A 12,094-nucleotide genomic window follows, 5' to 3' on the forward strand; every position below is an offset into this window, starting at 1 on the left:
GGAATCCCTGCAGCTGCCAGATACATTTTGTTGCCATGTGTATATTTTTCCCTGACCGTGGGTTGCCATATAACCTGGTTAGTCATGGTTTACCCATGACCTCCTTCCAAACCCCTTCCTGCCCCATAAAGATCCATTCCATGACAACACAAGATCCTTTTCCCCAGTATTAGCTTTGGATCTGAAATGGGATGCTACGCCTGGCACAGCAGACCTCCTGCAGAGATTTTTGTCAGAGCTATTTCCAAAGAAGCAGCCCTGTTAGCTTCTCTCCGCTGTTCTATCTTCATTTTCATTTTGTCAATCAGACGAAACTGTTTACAAATGATGTTCTGTAGCTGTATGATATTTATGTCACTCATTTTTTCACTAAACATTATCAGCCTCACATATTACAGCCCGCTTGTTGTAAAATATACATTGACTAATATATTAGCCAACAAATAGCTGCTAATATTTGTGTGGATTGGGCAAACACCTTTGATAGCTACAAGAAGTCTGGCTTCAGCTAATCTCTAGCTAGACACCTAAATCTTTCAGGACTTAGAAAAACTGTCAACCGGCAGGGTTACACAGACAAAAAGCCAAACAAATACCAAGTCCTCCCCTTTGAAAAGTTCCCCTTTGCTTTTTCCTAGCCTTGGTGAGCATTTTATCGACATTTAATAGACTCACAGTCAAAGTGACCACCAAACACCCCCCCTCAAAAAAAAAAACCTTGAGATTTTAACGAGCAATCTGTAATTTTTAACTGACAGGGAAACAGAGTCCAGAGGAAAATTCCCATAAAAATGCCTGTAAACCCCAGTTTGTTTTTGTTTGTGTGGATTAGCGCTCACACTGTTTCCTGTTATGAGACTTCCTATTAGTAATGTTTAACTTTAACCACCATGCCAGTTGCTGAGGAATAGCTGAGGGAAGTTTATTTCCTGACTTAAGCTGAAGAAAGGCCAGAGGTTAATTTTTGCAGCCACAAGAACTGCATGGCAAACAGCTACTGCTTAGGCTGTATTTAAACGTACACAATGATGGCTTAATGTGAAGTTCATGAGTCAGGGCACACTCTTGGTGAGACGCCATGTGGCCTTGAGGTCACACCCCAAGGTTCGAAAACAAGGTCGGGGGGGAGGGGGGTTCACTGCATTTTTGTGAAACAGTTAAACCCTCCTCCCATATCAAAACCAGTCTTTTCAACATAGCTGTGGAATCTGTGGAAACAGATATCACACCTCCATTGATGTCCAACTTCTCCTCACCTGCGACTCCAAATTTTAGTCTCTCCACTGGATCCTAGAGGAGAGACTCTGCAAGGAAGGAAAACACAGAACCGTTTTATTTGGGATGGCTTGTCTAATTATGACCATCTTGGAATCTGCCATTTTCACAACAACCACAGGATGGGTCGATGTTTTCTTTGAGCTATCCAGCACCACAGCCCCCAAATACGGTACGTTTCTTGACCTGTCACTGCCAGCTCAGTTCCCATCAGCATTTATGTGATGTTGGGATTCCTCGCATCCACATTCCTTCACACCCACTTACAACAGAATTTCATTTTCTGTTTTCATGCCCATTCTGGGGAGAAATCCTCTCAGATTTCCTTGTTCTCATCACAATAGAGATGGGCACAAGGCACTTTGTGCCGTGTTTTCTATGTTGTCGGTGCATTCACATTCCCCACCCCCAACCAGTGTGTACTGCTCTTTCCCTCCCTATCGCACAATCTTCCATTCCAAGCAGGAGCATGGACTTCTCTTCTCTGCCTCCTCCAGCAACTGCCCGCTCACAAGCAGCACTGCAGAAATCCCTGCCCTGCTACCTCATCTGAGGGAAGGAGAAGCATGGGCCAGCATGTCAGTAGAGGAGCTTGCCAGGGGAGTAGGAAATGTGGTGCTGTGCCGATGACTTAAATGACACAGCACAAAGTACTTCACGTCCATCTCTAATCACAAGCTTCTTTTCCTTCTCCCACCCACCCCCAAATTGGTATCTTCAGTAAACCTGGTAACCTCACTGCTCACCCGTAAGGGCAGGTTATTTATGAACACAGTTAAGAGCACCTGTCCCTAAGCAGATTCCGGAAGGTCCTCAGTGCTCACTTTTCTCCACCTCGACCCCATGAGGACTGATCATTTATTCTGGCTGACTGATTTCTGTTCCTTAACAGGTTTCTCCAAACCACATGAAGTGGTTTCACTCCATAAGGCCTTGCATTTCCCAGGACTACTACATTTGATCAGGAATGTTTGGTGAGGGACTGTTATCGAGCTGTTGTTGTTATGTGCCATTCTATCACCTCCAATTTATGGTAGCCCTCCATTAGGTTCTATTATTAAGGGCCCTATTCAGTTCTTGCAAACTCAAGGCTGTGGATTCTTTTATTGAGTCAATCCATCTCTTATTGCAGCGGTCCCCAACCTTGGGCCTCCGGAGATTCTGGAACTTCAGCTCCCAGAAGTCTTGGCCAGCAGAGGTGGGGGTGAAGGCTTCTGGGAGTTGTAGTCCAAGAACATCTGGAGGTCCAAGGTTGGGGACCACTGTCTTATTGGATCCTCCTATTTTCCTCCAGCCTTCAACTTTGCCCAGCATTATCGTCTTTTCCAGTGAATCTTGTCTGACTAAACTGAGGCCAATATACTATCACGAGAAGATGATACATTATCAAAGGTCTTTTGGAAATCTGAAGAAGCAATGGCTACTCAAACATCCTCCTCTTCACCAGTTTATTGACACTTTCAAAGAACTCTAAAAGGCTGGTGGCACAGGTCTTATCCCTGCAGAAGTGATGTTGATTCTTTTAAAGCAAGGATTACCCTTTTATACATTTGAAAAATTAATCCTTAAGAACACTTTCCCCTAATTTACCTGGAGCAGATTGTAAGTGCACTAGCCCACACGTCTTTGGATCCTGAAAAATGTTGCTGGTCCTCTGTTACAGAGGCTGATCTTTGGGATGCATTTCATAATCTACTTACAAAGTCATAAATTTCAGTAACCTTTCCAAGATTTCAAGTGTTACAATAAAGAAATGTGTGCTGCTTGTATACCACTCTATTATGCTTAAAGCTCTCCCTTACAACTTAATTAGGCAGGCTACACATTGTCAAGCCCCCAGCAAGCTGGGGACTCAATTTACTGACCTCAGAAGGAAGGAAGGCTGAGTCAACCTCCAGCCAGCTACCTGGACCCACAGGTCATGATCAGAATCTTGGCTGCAGTGATACAGTTTAACCACTGCACCACAAGGCCCCTCTATGAACAAAGAATAGAATAGCAACAATTGTCAGTAAGTAGAGTTATGAAACATTATTTCTTGGAGTATACATAATTGTGCGCCTTATATAAAAATGACATTGCTATTCTATCTCCCCTTCAAACAGGTGGGCATCGCATGTACATGATTTATCTCCCCCACCCCATATTTTCTGCACAAGAGTCCTGTACTGTAGAGTTTTAATGAATTGGCTCAAAGACACCCAATGAGTTTCTTGCTCCTTGGACTGCATGTGTTCGTATATTTGGTGTTACAGTTCCCAGAATCCAGAGCTCCAGAGCCAGAAACAGATAAAAGGGACAGCATGTAACTAGAAGAAGAAAATTCTCAACAAATTCCAGGTATCATCGAAGGAGGGTTTCTCACTTCTAGGATTATGCACATTAGCTTGCTTTATTTGATGATTGGCCTTCAGGATCTTAAGTACAGGATTCATTGAAATCTGATCTCACAAGACTGCCTCAGTCACCCCTACGCAACATTAGCATGTTTTCACCTCTAATTACGGGCTGTCTCTGACGTCTGTGTGTGACTTCAGAAGCCAAAAGAGAAATGCTTCTAAGAAAATGAAAATATCATTCTTAATGCATTTAATTATTCCTATACACCAAGATTATTAAATTACATTTCTTGACATTTTATGTGCTAGATTTCTTACATGTCGATTTGCCAAAATATGTGCATCTGGAAAACCATTTTTTTTAAAAAAAGATGGGAAGTTAATTTCTGAAGGAACAGAGGTTTAAAGATTAGGTCAAAGGTATCCATTAGCATAGCAGGCCATTCTGAAAAATATGGACGCTATCCATTGATTCCAAATGATTTTGCCTTAAGCTTCAAACTGTCCACTTAGGCGGAATGAAAAGCCAAGATTTACAATATCCCCAGACAATCACCTAGTGTACTGTTTCACGGGAAAGAATTGTATCCAAATTAAAAGAATGAAACATATCCAAGGACCGAAATACTTGGACAACTGCTAGCCAAAATATGTATATTTTTGCACAATAAAAAAGTGAGGCTTTTTCCACTCCATATGAACTCAGTTTTTCTGACTGGCAGTTGATTTACTGTTTTCTTATATTTTTCAGGCCCCTCAAGGATTACATACACAATTTCTCCAACATGTTTAATTATTTTTCAAGCCTGCACATTAACCTTTAGGATAAAAAACATGAAATATTATCTTTCTTCCCTTCCCCAAACCAGTCCCAACCTCTTTGTGGTTTGAATGACAAGGTTTTATTTGTGTTCCCGTATTTTTCTCATGAAAAAAACCAATGCATGGCCCTGAAGTGAAGGCATTGTAAGAAATATTAGGAGTCAAATATTTACTTAACTGCGTGAGAGGATTGCCTTTTTCCCTGTGATATTTTCCAGTGGAAAATTGGAAGGGAAGCACTTCCCTCTCCGCTGTGTCTCAGAAACTCTTCTTCCAGATCTCTTCTCCCTTTTCAGAAGAAGAATGAAATCCACGGTTGGGAGCGGACTCTCTTTGTTACCCTGGCCTCTGGAATCTGAACAATGTCAAACAAAACCTTCCTGTTGATTAGGAGCCCTTAAGTGAAGATGACAGTAGGGAAGAGATGAGATTTTCTGTCTCTTAAGTCTACCTGTTACAGGGACAGAGAATGAAGGAACAGCTAAGGAAGGAAAAGCTAAAATAATATTTTGTGGGAACAGGAAGCATACTTCAAGAAGCAGTTGTTGCTTGTTCCCTCTTTGGGTTTCTCTTGCTGTGGTGTAGTGAAGACGTATTGAGTGATAGCAGCGGTCACTTTTCTATTGCTTCTGAAGATCTAGTGCATCACTGGAGGAGAAGAGAGATTAACACCGCCCATCAAAGAATATGCTGAACCCAACTGTTGATCCCAACTCAAACAGAATAGCCCCATTGAATCAGTGGGACTTGCATACATTTTAACTTATCAAAGCCCCATAGATTCTCTGTTTCTACCTAGTTGGAGTTCACAGATGGATTTAATACTAATGTCTCCTCCTCTTAAAGTTTTAAGTAGAGAGGCCTTTAATTTTGAGGATTCCTGCCATGGAAGGTACAAAAACACACATACATATATCTAAGAAACTTTTTTAAAAAAAGAAACTACATAAACAAAAACTATACCTTTTTTGTAATGGCATGTAACTGGCTACCCTACTGAGAACTGGTATTCTCCAGGATTATGATCAGTAATAGAGATCAGCACGAACATGAAAAATGGTGGTTCGTGGTTGGCTGCACACCAGCCAGAAAACTGAACTGTGAACTGGTTAGGTTTTCTCTTTGTGCCTGGGAGGTCACGTTGTGCCACTGCCACCACTGTGCCACTGCCATGTGCTGTTCCTTTTACTGCACACATACTTTTTGTTTGTTTAGTCATTAAGTTGTGTCCGACTTTTCGTGACCCTGAGCACGCCAGGCTCTCCTGTCTTCCACTGCCTCCTGGAGTTGGGTCAAATTCATGTTGGTTGCTTCGATGACACTGTCCAACCATCTCATCTTCTGTCATCCCCTTCTCCTCTTGCCTTCACACTTTCCCAACATCAGGGTCTTTTCCAGGGAGTCTTCTCTTCTCATGAGATGGCCAAAGTGTTGGAGCCTCAGTGCACATACTACAACCCACTGAATAGATCAACAGCAAACAAAACAATTTCCACCAATCCAGGAAAGAAAGGGAAAAAGCACTGAGCAGAGAGGCGGGGCTTTCTTTGAATTCAAAGTGCTGAATAAATAATTCACCCCAGGCCTGAAAGATTCCCCCACAGTCACAGAAAGTACAGGCCGTATGCAAGGCTGAAAATAAAACTCCAACATTAGACCCCTGAATTATAATGAAGTCGATACTCTGTGTGTGTCTATCTGAAATTATGCTCCTAGAATAATTCCAAAGAAGCTTGCCCCTGGGGGCTTCCCAGTAGAGGAAGAGGGGCAGAAAAGACTCCCTGGATATATTTTTAAAATGGGAAACAGATAATACGAACTCAAACCTTTGCTGACAAAATGGCTGTAGTTTAAAACTTTTTATTATTTATTTATTTAACTTCTAAGTCATTTCTCTTCCATGGCTGCAATCTCCAATATGCAATCCTACATATTACAAGATGCATGTAAAATTCATTAGTTATAAGAGGCATGTAATGCATAATTTGCACTCTTTGGGGAACCAGATTTTTCATAACTGTTTAAAGGCTCTATTCATATTCATGTAGACAAAGTGGGAGGTAATGGAACTTTTCCAAGATGAGATGTGGTTATGCTACAAAGGTACGAAACAGTAACAGCCATTGTAAATAAGCTGATCATGAAACATTATTCCTAGTAATAGATACCATTTTGGCACACGTTCCATAAATGGTAAGTACTGAAATGAGGAAAACGATGGGAGGAAAACGATGACAAATCTTGACAGCATCTTAAAAAGCAGAGACATCACATTGCCAACAAAAGTTCGAATAGTCAAAACTATGGTTTTTCCTGTAGTGATGTATGGAAGTGAGAGCTGGACCATAAAGACAGCAGACCACCGAAGAATTGATGCCTTTGAATTGTGGTGCTGGAGGAGGCTCTTGAGAATCCCCTGGACTGCAAGGAGAACAAACCTCTCAGTTCTAAAGGAAATCAACCCTGAGTGCTCACTGGAAGGGCAGATCCTGAAGCTGACGCTCCAGTACTTTGGCCATCTCATGAGAAGAAAAGAGTCCTTGGAAAAAACCTTGATGTTAGGAAAGTGTGACGGCAAGAGGAGAAGGGGACGACCGAGGATGAGATGGCTGGACAGTGTCTGCGAAGCAACCAACATGAATTTGACCCAACTCCGGGAGGCAGTGGAAGATAGGAGGGCCTGGCATGCTCTGGTCCATGGGGTCACAAAGAGTCGGACATGACTAAACGACTAAACGAACGAACGAACTGAAATGAACAGGGTTGAGGAGGGGTGATGGTTTTTCCTCTCTGACTGGATAACCAAATGGTATGTTGTGTTTTTTTTTAAAAGGAATGGAGGGGAAATTAAGAATGTTCATGTTTAAATTGAGATCAATGAGAAGGATTAATCCCAGAATCAAAGTTGTGTAGGAGTCTCTGTCTTTCCAATTAACAAGACAGCTAATGAGGTACCATTTTAAATCATAGGGCATACCCTTTCAAATGTCTAGGGCTTACTTGCAGATTGTAGGGAAGCAAGATAGATATTAAGAACATTGCGTGTTTCCTCCTAACTGCGGTTACAATGTTATAAAGAATGCAGAACAGCACTGAAGCCTTGATTCAAAGGATTCTAGCATTCATGTCAATATGTAGGATCACGTATCTATCGTGCATTACTAGCCAAGAAGGGTATGTAAAAGATAAAGCCAGTTTAATCCAATTTTCTAATCTCCTACAGAATGGCAGGAGAGAATGTTGCAGGCCTCCAAGAAAGAGTTTTCAACATTCCCATGGTGGAATCATTAAACTGCAGTACTGCGATCGAGATTCTGTTCACAACATGGGTTCTATCCCAACAGGCTGGTTTACTCAGTCTTCCATCCTTCCAAAGTCAGTAAGCTGAGTACCCAACTTGTTTTGAGGGGGAATGTGTAGTCTGCATAACTATATTGTAAACTGTTCAGAGCGCTATGGGGCAGTATTTAACCAGCACAAGATAAAAGTACTTGAAAGACTGTCATTGGAGGGCAGGATCTGCTCTCAGACATTCCAGAGTACAGGAAACTCAATAATAGGCTCAAGTTACAGGACGCCAGATTTTGGCTGAATATCAGGAAAACTTCCTAATTGTTAGAGCAGTATAATAATGGAACCAGTTACATTGAGAGGTGGTAAGCACTCTGTTGCTGGAGGCATTCAGAGAAAATTGAACAATCATCTGTCAGATATATTTTAACCCCGATTCCTGCATTGAGCAGGAGATTTGACTTGAAGGCCTTAAAACTTTCAGCTCCTTTATTACATGATTCTATGTGTGTTCCCCAATTTTCCATCATCCTACGCCAACTACCCAAACAGAGCAATGAATAGCAGAGAGGAAATTTTGCCCTGTCCTACCATCAATGGAGCCTCTGGATATGACATGTGAGGGCTATCAGAAAGAATGTCAGCAGGGGTGACCGAATATACATACTCCATCAACACTGACTCCAGCAGCTGATCAGAGGCCAATCAAGATAGTCAAATCCTGGCTCATACTTTTTGTGTAATTGTTCCTCCAATTCAAGCAGCATATTATGAGAAAAACTTAGCATGTGTGCATATTGATCACATCTCCCCAATCCTGGCACACCTGCATTGGCTTCCTGTTTTGCTTTCATGCCAAATTTTAAAAAAAAAGCTAGCATTAAGTGATTAGGGGCCTTGTTATCTCATGGAGCAGCTTTCCACAAAGATTGTCCACCCAGGCCAGCCAGGTTTGTTAGCGGCCACCCCAAGAGAGGCCAGGGAAACTACCTCCACAAACTGGGCCTTCTTGATGGTGGCCACAATGCTATGCAGGCTCTCTGCCTTCTCGCCATTAGGAAATGGGTAAAAACTGTATTGTTTGAAGAAGCTTTCAGAAGCATCTTACTCCTCTGAAATCCTCATGGATCCTTGGATATTGATTGGGCCTCTAGGTGAATTTTATATTTTGGGTTATTACTGTGTTGATGTGGGTCCCGTTATTTATGTCTCTATGAGCTGAGGTGGGTAGTTGTGTTTTTAACTCCTGTTAGCCACTTAGAGTTGTGCTGAGGCACTAAACGGGTGGGGTAAAAATTTAAGGAGTAAAATAATAAATAATAAATAAATACTGGATTGCACCCAGTGTCATATGTTGTTTCATATTGTACTGTATATTATATGTGAAAGATCACGAGAATACACAGGAGATGCTGCAGCTGCTCCCATTCCAATTCTAGATTGGCTTGTTGCATTTCTGAAGACTTCCAGGTACAGGATTGTTGTTATTGCTGTTGTTTTCTTTTTTCCAAACGAGTACTTGCCACAATCTGCTCAGGAGGAGGTGGCATAACGGTGCTAGTACAGATCCCCTCATCTCTGGAACAATCAGCTGGAATCCACTGTTAATCAGGCAACCATTCACCCAGTTTAACTCGCCAACTGACTGAACTGGCAGCCAGAAATGCTGAGAACAGAGTGGATTTATTCAGAAGTAGGCATCCTAGTTTGTCATTTCAAATGGAAAGCCCACAGAGTGCAGCTTTCCTTGAGTCTTCTACTAGAATTCAAATGACCACAGCACTTAGTGGAGCAGGAAGAGGCAGATAAAGATGTGAAGGGGTTGGCAATGGCAGGTTCTCCCACATTCCTCCTGATCTCCCCAATATTCCCTCAGTTGAAGGACAGATTGGTGTGGGCCACCTCCTAACTGATCTTCTGCCAGTCAAATGTAATAGGCAATGTAGTACAGATGGGGGGGGGGGTAAGGGTGTCATTTTGGCTTTTGCCTCAGGCAGCAAAAAATTTTTGAGTACCTCTGAATCCAAGGACCACAATAGACTTCCTAGCAGTCGAGCCATACAGAATTCCACACCTTCAACAACTTTGGGCAGATTTGAGGTGTACAGTATAGGTGTTTGGTTTTTTGAGAGGGGTCGTTGTTCCTTCCCTCCATCTGCACTTTGTAACGTTTGGCCTCATGAACTGATCTGGAGATTTATAATGTTTTCCTACCCCTTCAGAATTGGCTGATGCAATGTATTGCATTAGAAAGCTTTGCTCCTCACCTTTATGTCATATCCTATAATATTCTAGATATTCTAAACCATCACCTCCATACTTTTAGTACCAGAGTTCTCTATGGTCAGCAAGATGTGATCCTACTCATTAGGACAGCGAAAACCCTTGTCAGACACTCTTTTTATCATTATCAGTATTACTATTGTTATAGCACATATTATCCAGACTGGTGGCCCATCATTATAAGCAACCATTTGATCTTCTGAGGCAGCAACCTTTTTAAAGGAACCAACGAAACGGAACACCATCTAAATGTCCCTTTCCAGCATCTTGTACATCAAATTCCAAGAGAAGCTGGATGGACCTCCTGGATCATGCTGTGCGTATCTTGGTCAGCGAAATGTCTCAAACTGGGCCACATATGTTCCAGCGGTGAACCTTGGCTTTTCAAACTAAGGCTGACAATTAGCCAGGGACAATAACTCCGGGGAGGATGCATCTGACCTTCTATTGTGCCATTAACAAGCGCCAGTGAAACTTTTTATGACAAGAGAACTAAACTTAATCACCTACTAATTCCTGGAGATTACTCTCCTGTTGAAGAGACAAAGGCTGCCAACCCTGTCAAAAGCTAAGCAAGTCCTGACAAGTTCTGTCTGACTCACATTTAACCCCATTGTGATTTTGTGAGAGGCCTGAGATAGCTGACCTGTTGTGATGGTGCAAATTAGGCAGAAGGAGTTCTGGCTCATCTGTCTTCCCATCTCCGAGAGCTATGATTTCCAGCAAAAGTTGATGCCGTGTTATTAGCAACTCCACAGAACCATTTTCCCAGTTTGGAGAAACCACCTGTTCTCACCCTCAGCCAAATTATGCAACATTTAAAAGTATCTTCTCCCTGCAGTCCAAGTAATACTAGACAGAGCCTTTGTATCAGCTACTCCACGGCAAAATCTTTCTTCCTGTTGCTTAGCAGCTGTAAAACACAACAGGGCCAGAAATGAATGATGCTGCAGCAAGAAAATCTGTCAAGTTAATTACGACAAGGGAATACGAACTATTTCACAGCCCTCTTTTCCTAACACATTCCTCCAGAGATATTTTGAACATAGAAGGTCAAAATGTGGGATCCTTGGCTTGGCGTGATTGGAGTGGAATGGGTTTTTTAAAAATATATAAAAACAGAGAAAAATGGGCCCAGCGATCCAGAGAAGTCCTAAATGTTCGAATACGGGTACCTAGAAAAGGCACATCAGAAGACAGCAAAGGATCATGGAAACTATACTCAATTCTGCCACGGACTGCCCAAGTAACCTCGAAGATGTTTCTTCCTGAACTTATATTCCCATGTCTTGTTGATAAAATGGAGGCACTATGGTAACTTTGGCACAGCTGTGCATTTAAAAATGGTGAAACAACATCTGAAAGATCACCTCCTCAAATGTGTCTTTTCTGTCTGAGGGAGCAGATTTGTCCACATCAAAATACAGTATTGAAATTAGTCTTTAAGATGCCACCATGTTTTTGTCCTCTTAATTTTTAATTTTTCTTTTCTTTTTGGCCTGATATACTAGCACAGACTAACACAGCAACCTCCTCTAAACCTCCTTACATTTGTGTCTGCCTGTAAGTTGAGCTCATCAAAGGAGGCGTTGTTGCCTGTCTTACCATCCAGAGGGGCCAGGCTGGTATGTACACGAGACAGGGCTTCACAGTAACCACACTTGTATCTAAGATTGGCTCCATCCCTTCTAAGTTTCCAACACACAAACAGGACTGTATTGTTTTGTACAGCCTTTGGTGCATCAAACTGGTTTAGTGTTTTAGGTTTAGAGCTGTTGATCTGTTTTAAAAGAATGTTTACTTTTGAAATTGGTTTTAAAATTGGATTTTCACCTGGTTTTCAGGTGTCATTTTTTGGAGGGGGGTATCTTTGTGTTGTTGTGCACTGGTTTGAAATACCTTGTGGGTTTTGAACCAATAAACAAATACTTTCAGTAAACCAATAGTCCAAATCCGGTTGAAGCAGTAATTTCCACAAACGCACTGTGACAAACCCAGACCTACTGGGATCTGCCACAGTTAACTAAGCTGCCACCAACCATTCCCTATAAGAAGTCACACAGACCAGGGATGGATTTTTAAAC

This window comes from Pogona vitticeps, chromosome 6 (assembly GCF_051106095.1).
Source record: "Pogona vitticeps strain Pit_001003342236 chromosome 6, PviZW2.1, whole genome shotgun sequence".
NCBI lineage: Eukaryota > Metazoa > Chordata > Lepidosauria > Squamata > Agamidae > Pogona > Pogona vitticeps.